We start from the raw sequence: 17,288 nt of genomic DNA, 5'->3' as shown, positions 1-17,288 counted from the left end.
AAATTGACTTAGGGAGTACAACAACAAATTCTTGAATGGAACAAGAACATGATTTGAAATGCAGTATTTAGAGTACTGGATTATGGAATTCAGTCAATATCACATAATATCCATCCTCCAGAGTTATTGTTATTTGTTCCAGACTATTTTTATTTATTTAAATTTCTTATATCCCACTTATCTGTTGTGATTCTGCCTGTTGTGCAGCCTCCCAACCACCAGAGTAACAACCATTCTAATTGGGTTACAGAGCATATATATAAATTTCAATAACTTCTGACAATTAAAAAAACAAAATAATGGCATATAAAATAGAAAGAACAGCTAATATGAAATGTTAACTAATGGCTATGGGATTGATTCATCAAAATTCAGTTCTTTTAGAAAAATTTCTATCAGAAAGCTATTCCCCAACTTTGGGAAAGAAAAATGGCATTTTATTTTAAAACATATGGTTCAAAGTACCCGTATATTTCAGATATGTCATAGAAACCCCTTTTACAACTCGGAATTAATATTCATGATCCTCATGATCACTTTTCTGATCTGCAGAATCATTCTTCTGATGTCATCAACATCTGGAATGGAGTAGATGAAACACACTGAGCATGCTTATGCTGTCATGTTAGCTAGAACTAAGGCTAAAAAGCAGAGATGTAGCTAGACCTTTTAAAGGGATCCAAGCCCCCTCAGTCATTCCCTAGGTCTTTCTCCCCAGTCTCCAGCCCTCAAAAAACAAAATAAAACTGGGCTGCAGTATCTCAGAAACAGGAAAATTAAGCAAGAGTGGAAACGATTCCTTCAGAGGCAGTTGCAAGTGAATGTGTGCTTACTGTTTACAGTCCCCACAGTCATCTCATACTATACTGACACATGCTTCTAGTCTACACAGAAAGTATACAAGGTAGAGAGCTGGGGCTATAATTAACAAGCGCATACTTATTCGTTAGGTCAAATTGGGGTTAGGCAGTGCTGAAGGGGTGACTGGAAAGGGGAGACTGGGGGAGCTGGAAGGGAGAGGGAACTTGAGGGTGAGAAAACTGGAGGGGAGGAAAAGCTAGAGAAGAGGGAGAAATGGAAGAACTTGAGGGAGGGAAAACTAAACAAATTTGAAGGCAGGGAAACTGGAGGAACTGGAAGGGAAGAGGAGATAGAAGTGTCAGCGGTGGGAGTGAAGGGAATGATAAGTAAAGAGGAAAGAAAACTGGGAAATGAGGACAGGAAAGCTGAATGAGCTGACGGTAGTGGGAGAGACAAGAGAAATAGAGAAGGATACGGACACAAATATTATGTTATGACCGTCGGTCGCAGACGGCTGCGACCGAAGCAACTCACTTCATGTACTGCTCTGCTCTCGTCACCGGGCCTACTTGCAGCTGAGGCTAGCCGCTACCGCCACCTTCCTCTGGGTTCCCAGGACTTCTCATGGCGTCTGGGACGCAGCCATCACCCACGCTGACTCCGGACCTTCCTAAGCACGTGCCACTGGCTTGTCCTTTGAAGACCCAAGGGCAGGAACCTCAGGGGCATCCCCGGCTGATGACGTCACCAGGCCGGGATTCTTAAGCACTGCCTTCACCCCTTGTAAGCTGACTTGGCAATAAGTTCCTTCGCTACTGATACCTGCTCATGTATCGGTTCTACCTGCCTCTGGACTCTGCTCAGGTACCTGCTCCTCGGGGGCCCTGCCGCGCTCTTGTGAGAGACCTCGTCTCTTGGCTTCCCCCGCTCCTCGGGCTAGCCCTGCACCTCCCAGAGCTCCGGTCTACCGGTCTCCCTGCTCCTCATGGTCGCCCCTTGGAACCACCTCCTGCTTGGAGTCTGGACCCGCGCGTCCCTGCTCCTCAGGGCAGCGCCTACGTTCTACAACAAAGACTGTTCCTGCACTCCCCCGCTCCCCGGGGCAGCGCCTATGTTCTACATCAGAGACTGTTCCTGCACTCCCCTGCTCCTCGGGGCAGTGCCTACATTCTCAACAAGACTGTTCCTGCACTCTCCTGCTCCTCGGGGCAGTGCCTACGTCCTCAACAAGACTGCACCTGCACTCTCCTGCTCCTCGGAGAAGTGCCTTCATTCTATAGCAGAGACTATACCTCCGCTTCCCTGCTCCTCGGGTAGCACCTACGTTCTACACAGAGACTGTGCCTGCGCTTCCCCGCTCCACAGGGCAGCGCCTTAGTTCTGGTTCAGTGATTCTACTCGGCATCCCTGATCCTTGGGGTAGTGCCTCGCTTCTCTGCCAGAGATTCCATTGTACGCAGCCCCGCTCCCTGGGGTTGCTTTCGTTACTACTGCAGAGATTCACCCGGGTTTCTCCACTCGGCGGGTTAGCCTACGTCACCACGCCAGAGCCTCTCTTGCTGTGCAGCCCCACCCCTTGGGTCTCTCTCCACTGAGGACCTCCAGAAGTTCCTGTCTCGCGCTCCTCGCTAAAATTCATAATTAAAAATTTAAAAAATATATCTGAAGCAGAAAGCCTGTGAGGGAGTTGGTTGGACCGTTAGATGATTAAGGAATTAAAGGGGCACATAGGGAAGATAAGACCATTGCTGGACATGCCGATACTTAAAGAGGCTGCGACAGGAAACTTTGGCCTGGCCCCCAAAGATGACATCACGGCTCCGGGCTACTTCAGGCCGGTTCAGTTTCCTGCACTTCACCTTGGCAACAGGTCCTGCTCATGAGAGTGTGTCGTTGCTGTGTTCCAGAGTTCCTGCTTGTTCCTGACTCTGAGTTCCTGCCTGTTCCTGATCCTGAGCCCCTGCTCCTCGGACTGTCCTCCTGATTCTGACCTCGGCTTGGCTTCCTGACTCCGCTTCTACGCTGCCCATCCTGACCTTTGGCTTGTCTTCTCGTCTCTGCTTGCTCACTGCCTGCCCCGACCTCTGGCCTATTTCACCGTGCCGCCAGCACTGACTCCTGGTCTGCCCACGGCTTACCCTGAACTCTGCCTGCCTCGACCCAGACTTCCTGATGCTGCCTCATCTTCTCCTTGCATTCCTCTCCTCTCGAAAACCCGCACCTAAGTCCTGCCAGTCTTGGCACCCAAGGGCTTAACCCGCGGGGAACGAGGGCAGGTATAGGTGAAGCTCCAGCTGGGTCTTCTCCACCAGTGCAGCCTCCCGGGGACGAGGACCACTGGGGGCAGTCCCTCAGTGGTGGTTCCAATCCTTGTCCTGGCTCAAGGGTCCACACACCCAATAGGAATAAAGTGAGATGTTAATGAGGCAGCTGGGCCCATGTTGTCACCGTCAGATGACATCATCACATATTATGGCTGATTCATCCTGATGTCTATGGAGATGTTAGGATTTGTGTGTTCGTGGGCCCTTGTCCCGAGGTGAAGGTTGGTACCACCTGTGGGGAGGAGCCCCACAGGTCCCCACCGTCGGGAGGCGAGGTCAGCTGTGGTAGGATATTCAGTAGTGTAGAGGAATGTAGCGTCCTGCGTCACAGCCACGTAATCATAGGTACAGTAAAGGGAGTACTGTGGGGGATCCTGAGGAGCGGTGTGAGAGACACAGTTCAGGGAGAACCCACAGTATACTCGCTGAACAGGAGAGACACGAACCAGAGCAGGGTCTTCAGAGAGAGTCCTTCTGCTTCCTTTCTAAGTCTGAAATGGTCTGACATTGATGATTCGAATCCCTCATCAAGTCTTCCAGATCTTTTTTACTTTGGAATCCCAGTTAAAGAATACTAGGGTTTGGCTACATGAAGAAATCCACCAGTCTTAGTCTGGGCTATGTTATCTTGCATGTCTCCTCCTCCAGTCAAATCAAGGCAATCTGTCATTCTCCCTCCTTCAGGCCTAGCTGTCTTTGAAGTTCAGCAATCTCATTGCTGGGATTGGTGAAGGTTCCACTTGACTCCCACTGGATCTTTTCTAACTCTTGGCTCCACTTTACCTATCAGTGCAGTTGCTCTTCTAGTTCACTGATGCTGCCTTCCGCTGTATCTTTAGGGTAGGCTAGACTCTTCTACTTCTCATCTTTGGCTTGGTGGATGGTACATTCTGCTACTCTGTCCTCATGGAGTTCCTTCTCACCCTTATTTCTCTATTCTGATTTCTTAAATTAATGTAACCAGGTTACTGAAAACAACTACAAAATTCTTGAACAAAAAGAACTGAGTTAAAAAAAAAGTATTGTTTGAAGCCCTGGAGGAGTTTGAGCACCTTAGACAAAATGGTTGTGTTTTTGAAAAATAAAAGAAATGGACTCAAATAAAAGTTGTATGCTCTGAATAGATTTTAATACTCTTTAAAGTATTAAGGGTGAATTTTAAAAACTGGGAGATACACTCACAAGTTGGGCCAGCGCATGTCAAGTGGATAATATAAGCTGTCCATGGATGTGCGTATCTCCGACTGCTCGCACAAGTGAAAAGATTCTAAAAAGGGGTGGGGAATGGGCACGGTCTGGGCAGGGCATGGGGGTGTCAGCGGAAGCCAAAGATATGTGCACATAAATACTTGCACAGGCACATGCCAGGGTCCCCTGCTGTGCAACTACTGCTAAAGATGACTTGTAAGTAAAACAAAAAATTCTAGGCTAGTCAGTAAGGTTTTAAAGGTCAGGCTAACAGTGGGGAAGGGTGGTTATTAAATTATAGGGGTGTGCATTCGTTTGCAACGTATTGGCAATCCTTAATGTATAGGGCCATATTCGTTGTATTCGTGGGGAAGCGAAACATATCGCGATTCCCACGAATACAATGAATCTTCACCAAATTAGTCGGCCGTCTAAAGGAGCGAATTTAAACTAAATACCCCACCCTCCTGACCCCCGCCCAAGACTTACCAAAACTCCCTGGTGGTCCAGCGGGGGTCTGGGAGGGATCTCCTGCACTCAGGCCATCGTCTGCCGGAATTCAAAATGGCGCCGATAGCCCCTGTGACATAGAAAGGGCAAAGACTATCGGTGCCATTTCAATTACTGTCAGCCGATGGCCCGAGTGCAGGAGATCACTCCCGGACCCCAGCTGGACCACCAGGGACTTTTGGCAAGTCTTGGGGCCCCTCCTGCCCCCCACAAGTCTTGGGGACTCTCCTGACCCTCACAAGACTTGCCAAAAGTCCCTGGTAGTCCAGCGGGGGTCCAGGAGCCATCTCCTGCACTCGGGCCGACCAATGGCACCGGTAGCCCCTGTGACATAGTAAGGACAAAGGCTATCAGCGCCATTTTGAATACTGGCAGCCGAAGACGTGAGTGCAGTAGATGGCTCCCGGAGCCCCGCTGGACCACCAGGGAGTTTTGGTAAGTCTTGGGGGGGGGGGGGGGGGTTTGTAGTTAATTCAATTTTAGCTGGGAAACGAATAAGAATGGAATGCATAAATGGATCGGGGCCCCCCTTGCTGAATGCAACGTATCTGCCCCCCCACAAATACAAATACCGAATGTAACGTATGCGGTCCCTCTGCACATCCCTATTAAATTAGGGGGGTCTGGAATTCCTATCCCTTAAGTGGGTGAACTGAGAAAATGGCAAATGGAGTCAACATGCATCCCTTATATAAGTCCTCCACTTTTGCGGTAGAAGCGACATTTGCGCGCATGTGCGCGCATCCATTTAAAATCGTGCGCACATGTACGTGCATCCAGGCTATTTTATAACATGCACACATATCCATGCATATGTTATAAAATGGACCCAAGCTAGCAAATGTGTGCACATGTGCGCCTGTGCACCTGTTTAAAAGTTTTTTATAGCCTATTAAAAATTTGTAAAGTTTGGGGGTGGTGTTCACCACACAGAGAATAAGAAAGCAGGAGTCCAGCACATAAGAACATAAGAAAATGCCATACTGGGTCAGACCAAGGGTCCATCAAGCCCAGCATCCTGTTTCCAACAGTGGCCAATCCAGGCCATAAGAACCTGGCAAGTACCCAAAAACTAAGTCTATTCCATGTAACCATTGCTAATGTTAGTGGCTATTCTCTAAGTGAACTTAATAGCAGGTAATGGACGTCTCCTCCAAGAACTTATCCAATCCTTTTTTAAACACAGCTATACTAACTGCACGAACCACATTCTCTGGCAACAAATTCCAGAGTTTAATTGTGCGTTGAGTAAAAAAGAACTTTCTCCGATTAGTTTTAAATGTGCCCCATGCTAACTTCATGGAGTGTCCCCTAGTCCTTCTACTATCCGAAAGAGTAAATAACCGATTCACATCTACCCGTTCTAGACCTCTCATGATTTTAAACACCTCTATCATATCCCCCCTCAGTCGTCTCTTCTCCAAGCTGAAAAGTCCTAACCTCTTTAGTCTTTCCTCATAGGGGAGTTGTTCCATTCCCCTTATCATTTTGGTAGCCCTTCTCTGTACCTTCTCCATCGCAATTATATCTTTTTTGAGATGCGGCGACCAGAATTGTACACAGTATTCAAGGTGCGGTCTCACCATGGAGCGATACAGAGGCATTATGACATTTTCCGTTTTATTCATCATTCCTTTTCTAATAATTCCCAACATTCTGTTTGCTTTTTTGACTGCCGCCGCACACTGAACCGACGATTTCAATGTGTTATCCACTATGACACCTAGATCTCTTCTTGGGTTGTAGCACCTAATATGGAACCCAACATCGTGTAATTATAGCATGGGTTATTTTTCCCTATATGCATCACCTTGCACTTATCCACATTAAATTTCATCTGCCATTTGGATGCCCAATTTTCCAGTCTCACAAGGTCTTCCTGCAATTTATCACAATCTGCTTGTGATTTAACTACTCTGCACAATTTTGTGTCATCTGCAAATTTGATTATCTCACTCGTCGTATTTCTTTCCAGATCATTTATAAATATATTGAACAGTAAGGGTCCCAATACAGATCCCTGAGGCACTCCACTGTCCACTCCCTTCCACTGAGAAAATTGCCCATTTAATCCTACTCTCTGTTTCCTGTCTTTTAGCCAGTTTGCAATCCACGAAAGGACATCGCCACCTATCCCATGACTTTTTACTTTTCCTAGAAGCCTCTCATGAGGAACTTTGTCAAACGCCTTCTGAAAATCCAAGTATACTATATCTACCGGTTCACCTTTATCCACATGTTTATTAACTCCTTCAAAAAAGTGAAGCAGATTTGTGAGGCAAGACTTGCCCTGGGTAAAGCCATGCTGACTTTGTTCCATTAAACCATGTCTTTCTATATGTTCTGTGATTTTGATGTTTAGAACACTTTCCACTATTTTTCCTGGCACTGAAGTCAGGCTAACCGGTCTGTAGTTTCCCGGATCGCCCCTGGAGCCCTTTTTAAATATTGGGGTTACATTTGCTATCCTCCAGTCTTCAGGTACAATGGATGATTTTAATGATAAGTTACAAATTTTTACTAATAGGTCTGAAATTTCATTTTTTAGTTCCTTCAGAACTCTGGGGTGTATACCATCCGGTCCAGGTGATTTACTACTCTTCAGTTTGTCAATCAGGCCTATCTATAGTACATAGCTTATCTATAGTCCAGCACATAGCTTATCTATACCACATAGCTTATCTAACTGAAACCAAGGTTGTCATAGCAGCTGAGTTTGTATTCAGAAGATCCTTTTAGCTTTTGTGCAGTGCAGGTTGTTGGGAGTTGGCTCAAGCAAGAGAAAAAGTATGTCCAGTTTTTAGCTGTACAGAGCCTAGAGTTCCCCAGGTTTGAAAGAAATTGTCTGTTAAGCGGGTTAGTGAAAAAGTGCTATTTAGATTTTCTGGTGAAAAAGAATTGTATGTTATTTCAAAGTTTGGGTTTAAATGTATGGACGAATACACGTGGAATGTGGCCTCTATCAAATTGTGTAGAGAAGATAAAGTGAACTAGAGAAGAACACGGGAAGTAAACTCTGCTCCATTTTAGAATCTATTTGAGAATGAGGGTGAAAGTTAAAGAATAGCCTTTGGCTGTAAGAAAAGTCAAAGTAGGAAGCAAACCAGAGAAATACTACTAATATAGGAAGCCAAAGAGATTATTTGAGATATATATATATATATATATATATACTCGATATTTTCTCTGGAAGCTATTGTCTTCTACAGCAGGGAATCATTTGTTTACTAAAAGTAATGTTCCAGCAAAAGACAGGCTGAACTTTGTAACATTTATTCCCTTTGGGAAAGAGTATTCTGGAGATTTTTTGTAGTGCCTGCCGTTTTGATGCAAAGGGTTTTTTTTTTTTCTATGCAGTGAATATAGGCCACAGACTCTTGTTGCAGTTTCAGGCTACAGACTTGTAAACTTCTTAGGAAGAAACCCTGGCATACTGTCCTAATTCACCCCCAAAAATTTATTTTCAATTTGGTTTAAGATTGACCCTAGTGTCCTCCACCTTTTAAACCTAATACAACAAAAAATAAACCACACTAATATGCATAAATAGATAAGAAGTCACCCAGGTTTATTAACAAAGCTTCTTGATAATAAACAAAATATATTTCATAATAGCAAACAAGATATATCACCAGATATCATTATGACAATCTCAATGACCCCATTCTGACTCAAACCTATCACTGATTGACCAAGGCCTATCACTTGTCTATAATCTCACTGACCCCAGTCTAACTCAGGCCTATCACTGAGCCATAAGGTAGTTTTTGGTAGCTCATTACCTTAAAACACTTTTTTGATTGCCCTTTTAATGTGTGGTCAACTCTGATTAGAATAGGAAAACAACATATAAGTAGCGTTGCGCCAACGTGCACGACAGCCCGTAGTGATAGCGAGGCCATCCCACTTCCTGGCTCCCCATCCTCTTCCTCGGCTGGCTGATTTAGGTGCGCCGCCAGGGGAGGGAAGGGACGATGCACGCTTGCATTTGGCCCCTCCCCACCCCCGGACGTCAGCACGTCCGCGGGGCAGCGTCATCGGCCAGGGACGGGCGGGTGGTGATGATGCGGCCGGCTCCATTTAAGCAGCTGGCACGCGTCCGAAGGCCCTTTTTCCCTCCCTGGCCAGCACGAGCGCACTCCGACGACACAAAAAAACGCAAGTATACGGTCGCACCCGATCACAGGCGGAGAATTCACATGTTTATGGTCGAGGGAGGGGAGCAGTGCCAAAGGTTCTTTAAAGGGGCTCAAGATAATTAAACCAACGTCATTGTGCATGCTCCGCTAGGCCTCCTCATAATGATATGAGCTGGGTAATTTCAGTCTAGTATTTGCCTGCGGCGGCATAGAGTAGTGATTAAAAAAAACAAAAAAAAAAGAACCAGCTGGTTTTCGTGACTGTGGTCTGATCCTGCCTGGAGGAATAGTGTGGGCACTTGCAACACTGACATGTCCGCTACAGCTGACCACAATATGGCCGAAACAAAAGGGCCCCCAAAAGACGAACGAGGGTGCCCCAGCCAGCACCCAGTCATCAGCCTCCACAGACTACTTAGCTAGGGAGGCAGAGGCCCTGATAATGCCCCTGCCCACCCTAGAGAATGCTATTCCCATACCGCTCAAGATTCCGTCACCCTCTGTGGGCCACAACGCGCACGTTGCACGGCCTCAGCCAAACCCCATCGCCGAAGCACCAGTTATTCCTGAAGAATCCATCGCTATGTCTCCGGCTGAGACGACAAATGGACAGACAGTCAATGGGCTGGGATCCAGCAAATGGGGTCCCCCTTTCACAAGAGCCAGCTCCACGGCATTAACCTCGCAGCCAACACCCGCAGGATGGAACGCCACATGGACTGGACCAGCAATTAGCTCTTCTCCGCATAGCGTCTATTGGCCCCCCATGCAATCTTGGGCACCGCAATACCCTATGATGATGCCAAATTACTCGGGCACGCAGGTGACGCTCACACAACAAAACGCATGGTGCCCAAACCCATATCTCGTCAGCGCGCCATACGGCATGGTGCCTCAGCAATGGGGAACTTGGCCTTTTCAACCTTGCCTCCCTGGACAACGCACACAGAAATCACCAGAACAGGGCATAGGCATGTGCAATTCTCCTGTTGGCACTCCACGACCACATAACCACACAAGGGTCACAGATACAAATACGCAGGAAACGCAGAATACTACAGCAGCAGTTCCCTCACGCACTGAATGTTCCCTCAATGCTGAATGTTCAAGCGCAACATCTGCAACATCTTCTGACACCGGAGTTGGAATAGGTGAATCCGGGGGCACTATTGTGGGTAAAACAGCTGGTGTCACGCGAGAAAAATCAGGTGCAGATAAGGGTGAGAGCACTAGTAAAGGGGGCAAGCGAAGGAATAAGTGCAGGCATAAGGCCCGGGCAGGGTCAGACTCTGGCAGTTCATCATCAGAGTCCTCATTGGCAGAAACATCATCTGACAAAAACCAAAAAGAGACAGAGAACGCAGCAGATACATCGCACGGGCCCCCGACACTGACATCCTTGTCACAGCTATGGGAGAGTGTCCCCAGATCTCTTCGGAAGAAAATAAAAAAACAGACATATATTGATATCTTCCGAATTATGGAGGGACAAAGACAAGGAGGAGGCAGGAAGGCAAACAAGCGTGACCAGGCACCCAGCATGAACAAGCCTGTACCCCAAAACATCACCAACTGGATGAGGGCATTCCTGCAGATGATGAGCACGCTCGGACAGGAGGATCCTTCGCAATAGGGACCCATGCTGAGCTACGCAGATACCATACTGGAAGCTTACTGCGAGTACGAAGGCTGGGCCTGGTTAAATTATGACGAGTTGTTCCGAGAAAAAATGGAGGAAAATCGTCATATGTCATGGGGAACACAAGCGTCGGACTTTGGCTTATACAAATGAAAAGTAAAGCCACAGATGCAGGCGCTAATGGTCGACAGCCAGCCAAGTCAGGGCATGAGACAATGTCACTCGGTCATGCCGTCATCAGTGTCCCCAGCAACGGCATTTGTTGGCAGTATAACAAGTCGATGTATGCTTTCCAAGACTGTAAGTTCAAACACGCCTGCTCCATCTGCCTTGCCCTTCACCCAGCTACAAAATGCCCAAAGAACAATGGAGGGAGTAATGGTAGAGCCAAACAAACATAATCTTCTCAATTTAGCGCCAACTCCCATATGTTTGGATTCTATGCGGCCATGGCTCAGGATATATCCAAAGAAAAAAGCAGCAAGAAAATTACTGAACGGTTTTCAGCACGATTTCCCCATACCATTCCAAGGTAATATGGAAGGAATGCAAACTGGAAACAGTTACCACACAGTGAAGCACGAAGAACTGGTACAACAGAAGATCGATTCAGAACTGGCCATGGGCAGAATCGCCGGACCATTTACCTTTCCCCCATTTTGCAAAATGATGATCTCCCCACTAGCCATCATCCCAAAGAAGGAGCCAGGCAAGTATCTTCTAATTCAAAACTTGTCCTTCCCACGTGGTGCCTCAGTGAATGACCATCTGCCCGAAGAAGAGTGTACGGTACAGTATGCTTCCTTCGGTAGTGCCATCTACATTCTTCGACAATGTGGAAAAGGGGTTCTTATGGCAAAGACTGACATCGAGTCCGCATTCTGGCTTGCTTCTTATCAATCCTGACAGTTTTCCTTTATTGGGCTTCTGTTTTAAAAATGAGTACTATTTCGATAAGTGTTTGCCAATGGGGTACTCCGTAGCATGCGTATACATTGAATTTTTCAGCTCATTTCTTCACTGGGTCACCGCTCAGAAAGCTGGTACGACGAACATAGTCCACTATTTAGATGACTTCTTTTTCATGGGCCCATCCAATTCAACAACATGCACATGCCTGCTTGACTCTGTGGCAATAATATCTAGATATCTAGATTGCCGCAAGACAAACTACATTCCATGAAAGATATGCTCGCACACGCCCTGGGGGTTAAAAAATTGTCTTTAGTTGAGGTTCAATCACTCATTGGCACCCTTAATTTTGCATGTCTGGTCATACCAATGGGGAGGGCGTTCTTGAGGAGGCTCACTGCCAGTACAATGAAAGCAAGCCGTTCGAAGCACTATATCAGAATCACAAGGCTTATGAAAGAGGACTTGGCAATATGGTCATCTTCTTGAACAGTTTCAATGGGATATCGGTATGGCCAGACCCCCCCATATCCAGCTATGATCCGGAGGCCGAGGTTTTGGTGTGTGTTGGCAGGGCTCAGGGTCAGCAGAGCCGTGGCCAGTATCCTGGGTCGAATCGGGTCTAACTCGCAACATCACTTTCTTAGAGCTATTTCCCATACTTATCACCTTGGTTATATGGGGGGATAAGCTCCGCAATAGACATATAATATTTTGGTGTGACAATATGGCAGTAGTCTAGGTCATAAACCAACTGTCTTCCAGGTGTCATAAAGTAGCAGAGTTACTACGGGAGGTGGTACTCACTAGTCTTTATATTAATGCAGTCCTACGCACACGCCACGTTCCTGGAATACACAACAGCATCACCGATCCATTATCAAGAGCTAATTGGAATCTGTTTTATAAACAAGTACCTGGAATGGACAAGGAAGGAATCCCAATGCCAGAGCATTTGTGGAACATTGGAGTACGACCACACGAGACCTTTTACAGCAATTCGGTAGCCCCGGCTATATGGAAGGCTTATTGTAGAGCTTACATGGACGTTTCCGAGTTTCTGAACGAATGCGGTTGGGCCTATGGGCCCATAAGTGAGGGGTTGATCGTGGAATATATAGCTTGGGCTAAAGACAGTGAAAATCTAGAGGGGCAGTGGTGAAGTAGATAGCTGGTTTTTCCTTATTCTCTAAGGCCCAGGGTTGGGGCGACTCCACAAAGGGTTTTTTAGCTAAGAAAATGTTGGCTGGGTGGGCCAGAAAGTTAGAACCAGCGAGCAATGCCAGACGTCCAATCACACATAACCTGCTTATTCAATTGTGGCAGGTATTACTGTCCATCTGTGACTCAGAATACAAAGTCAAACTTTCCGATCCGCATTCTCCCTGGCCTTTTTCGGCACACTGCGCATTACTGAACTGGTGGCCGTTTAAAAAAAAGGCACGGGTTTTAAGAACTTATTGATGCAAAATACCAAATTATCTGTTGATTTGATTCAGTTAATCATACAAAGATCAAAAACAGATCAAAGAGCCTGGGGTTGCAAATTACTCTTGAAACACATGTTGTCACTGGTCACCTGTCCGATATAGAACTTGCAGGAATTTCTGGCCTTGCGACCCCCTGGCAGCAAGTTTCTCTTGATATACAACAATCAATTTCGGCCGTCCTAAACAGGGCATTGACTACCGTAGGGCATAACGCCAATGAATTCGGAACCCACTCATTTAGAATAGGAGCGGCCACCAGCGTGGCGCAGGCTGGGTTGAACACTGATGTCATTCAAAGAATTGGAGAGTGGAAGTCCGGTGCCATGCACACATAAATCAAGACTGAACAGGCATAAATGTATAACTTGCTTACATTTCTTTCCAATATCTTCATACAGAGTTGTCCCGATGATCGGTCATTCCTTTGTTCACTGGATGATCGGTCATTCCTTTGTTCACTGGGAAGAGAAAAGGGCTCATGATCGGTCATATGGGGCACACTTGGGGTAATGATTCAGATGGACTGAACCAAATCACGGTGAACCTAGAAGATGTGGTAGACCTGATTGACAAACTGAAGAGTAGTAAATCACCTGGACCGGGTGGTATACACCCCAGAATTCTGAAGGAACTAAAAAATGAAATTTCAGACCTATTAGTAAAAATTTGTAACCTATCATTAAAATCATCCATTGTACTTGAAGTCTGGAGGATAGCTAATGTAACCCCAATATTTAAAAAGGGCTCCGGGGCGATCCGGGAAACTACAGACTGGTTAGCCTGACTTCAGTGCCAGGAAAATAGAGGAAAATGTTCTAAACATCAAAATCACAGAACATGGTTTAATGGAACAAAGTCAGCATGGCTTCACCCAAGGCAAGTCTTGCCTCACAAATCTGCTTCACTTTTTTGAAGGAGTTAATAAACATGTGGATAAAGGTGAACCGATAGATGTAGTGTACTTGCATTTTCAGAAGGCATTTGACAAAGTTCCTCATGAGAGGCTTCTAGAAAAAGTAAAAAGTCATGGGATAGGTGGTGATGTCCTTTCGTGGATTACAAACTGTCTAAAAGACAGGAAACAGAGAGTAGGATTAAATGGACAATTTTCTCAGTGGAAGGGAGTGGGCAGTAGAGTGGGCAGTGGAGTGCCTCAGGGATCTGTATTGGGACCCTTACTTTTCAACATATTTCTAAATGATCTGGAAAGAAATATGACGAGTGAGATAATCAAATTTGCAGATGACACAAAATTGTTCAGAGTAGTTAAATCACAAGCAGAATGTGATAAATTGCAGGAAGACTTGTGAGGCTGGAAAATTGGGCATCAAAATGGCAGATTTAATTTGGATAAGTGCAAGGTGATGCATATAGGGAAAAATAACCCATGCTATAGTTACACAATGTTAGGTTCCATATAAGGTGCTACAAACCAAGAAAGAGATCTAGGCATCATAGTGGATAACACATTGAAATCGTCGGTTCAGTGTGCTGCGGCAGTCAAAAAAGCAAACAAAATGTTGGGAATTATTAGAAAGGGAATGGTGAATAAAACGGAAAATGTCATAATGCATCTGTATCGCTCCATGGTGAGACCACACCTTGAATACTGTGTACAATTCTGGTCGCCGCATCTCAAAAAAGATATAATTGCGATGGAGAAGGTACAGAGAAGGGCTACCAAAATGATAAGGGGAATGGAACAGCTCCCCTATGAAGAAAGACTAAAGAGGTTAGGGCTTTTCAGCTTGGAAAAGAGACGGCTGAGGGGGATATGATAGAGGTGTTTAAAATCATGAGAGGTCTAGAACGGGTAGATGTGAATCGGTTATTTACTCTTTCAGATAATAGAAAGACTAGGGGGCACTCCATGAAGTTAGCGTGTGGCACATTTAAAACTAATCGGAGAAAGTTCTTTTTCACTCAATGCACAATTAAACTCTGGAATTTGTTGCCAGAAGATGTGGTTAGTGCAGTTAGTATAGCTGTGTTTAAAAAAGAATTGGATAAGTTCTTGGAGGAGAAGTCCATTACCTGCTATTAATTAAGTTTACTTAGATAATAACCACTGCTATTACTAGCAACGGTAACATGGAATAGACTTCGTTTTTGGGTACTTGCCAGGTTCTTATGGCCTGGATTGGCCACTGTTGGAAACAGGATGCTGGGCTTGATGAACTCTTGGTCTGACCCAGTATGGCATTTTCTTATGTAATATCCGCGTCATATGGATGGGCAACGGAGGCATGTCTTGGGATCAATTCCTTCCACTGGCACAGTTCAAGAAGGACCCAATGGCTAAGCCCAGTGTCATTGTATTACACCTGGGTGGCAATGACATCGGGTTCGCGACTTGTATACAGTTAATCCGCCATATTAAGATAGATTTAAGTGAGTTAATGTCCTTGTTCCCCAGTACACGCCTCATGTGGTCGGACATTACTCACCATTTAAAATGGAACGACGGTCCCAAGATGGCGGCATGATCAGACGCGTTGCCTGTGAAAGATGCCTCCAAAAAGGAAGGGAAAAGTTTGTGTTTACCCTCCGGACACAGCTTTACCTTCAGAGCAGAGAGTGATTACTTCGTACGCATCTGGCTCTGGGTAGACTTGTCCCTGTTGTGGCGACTAATGAGGGAGCAACGAAGCCGCCTGGGGAGATCACTCTAAGTCCCCTGGATTATTGACCACTGCCGATTCCAGTGCCTGTCGCACCTCCTCATGGACCCGCGCAGATTTATGACATCACCCCCGCAATGGAAGAGGGGAGCCGGAGCGGAGGTTCGTTGCTCTTCCTTTAGCTTTCCTCTAGTTACTAAATCCCATAGCACTAGATCAATATAGGTTTTTATTGAAGCGTCAACTGTGCCGGGAGGTAACCAATTTGATTTAGGATGTACTATGGACATATCTATGTCATGTTCATATTTAGAAAAAAACAACCCGAGTTGCAATTTTCTAAAAAACTTATACAGATATCGCCGACAAGTAAACGCATTGTATGCATGATATGGGACAAAGGATAAACCTCTGTCTAACACTTGTTGTTGAGCCTTTGATAACTGTATTTGTGACAAATTAATCACATTTGATTCTTAGTTTGAGATCTTGTCCACGGTCTCTGTTCTATATCTGGAGCTATGGGCTGCCGTGATTGTCGGAAAAAACGCCGGCCTTGTGGCCGGTAAGATGTACGATAGTTGCCTCTTCCCCTATATTGGTTCTGATTATGATCATACATGAAATCAAACAGACTCTGGATAAATTTCATTTCAATTTAATACAAAATAAAATCTCAAAATTTAAACGAGACGAAAAAGATTATGGGACTGGGCAAATATACACGTGGCAATGGAAAAGCAATCATCCGCCTAAGAAAGTAGCCTTTGCAGGTTCGTCGGAAGATACCTCATCTTCAGAATCTGATGAAGATTCCTCACATAGAAATAATGTTCCACAATATGATCATAATCAGAACCAATATAGGGGAAGAGGCAACTATCGTACATCTTACCGGCCACAAGGCCGGCGTTTTTTTTGACAATCTCTAAGTACCCCTTTAACCCCTCGATCATCTAACAGTCCAACTGACTCCCTCACAGTCTTTCTGCTTCGGATATATTTAAAAACGTTTTTACTGTGAGTTTTTGCCTCTACGGCCAACTTCTTTTCAAAATCTCTCTTAGCCTACTTCATCAATGTCTTACATTTAACTTGTCAACGCTTATGCATTATCCTATTTTCTTCTGTTGGATCCTTCTTCCAATTTTTGAATAAAGATCTTTTGGCTAAAATAGCTTCTTTTACCTCCCCTTTTAACAATGACGGTAATCGTTTTGCCTTCTTTCCACCTTTTTTAATGTGTGGAATACATCTGGACTGTGCTTCTAGGATGGTATTTTTTAACAAGGACCATGCCTCTTGCACACTTTTTACCTTTGTAGCTGCTCCTTTCAGTTTTTTAAACAATTTTTCTCATTTTATCAAAGTTTCCCTTTTTAAAGTTTAGCACGAGAGCCGTGGATTTGCTTACTGCCCACTTCCAGTCATTAATTCAAATTTTATCATATTATGATCACTATTGCCAAGCAGCCCCACCACCGTTACCTCTCTCACCAAATCCTGTGCTCCACTGAGAATTAGATCTAAAATTGCCTCCTGTCTTGTCGGTTCCTGAACCAATTGCTCCATAAAAATGACATTTATTCCATCCAGGAACTTTATATCTCTAGCATGTACCGATGATACATTTACCCAGTCAATATTTGGGCAATTGAAGTCTC

Source organism: Rhinatrema bivittatum, chromosome 1 (assembly GCF_901001135.1).
Source record: "Rhinatrema bivittatum chromosome 1, aRhiBiv1.1, whole genome shotgun sequence".
In the NCBI taxonomy this organism is placed as follows: Eukaryota; Metazoa; Chordata; class Amphibia; order Gymnophiona; family Rhinatrematidae; genus Rhinatrema; species Rhinatrema bivittatum.
This window is presented reverse-complemented; position numbering follows the sequence as displayed.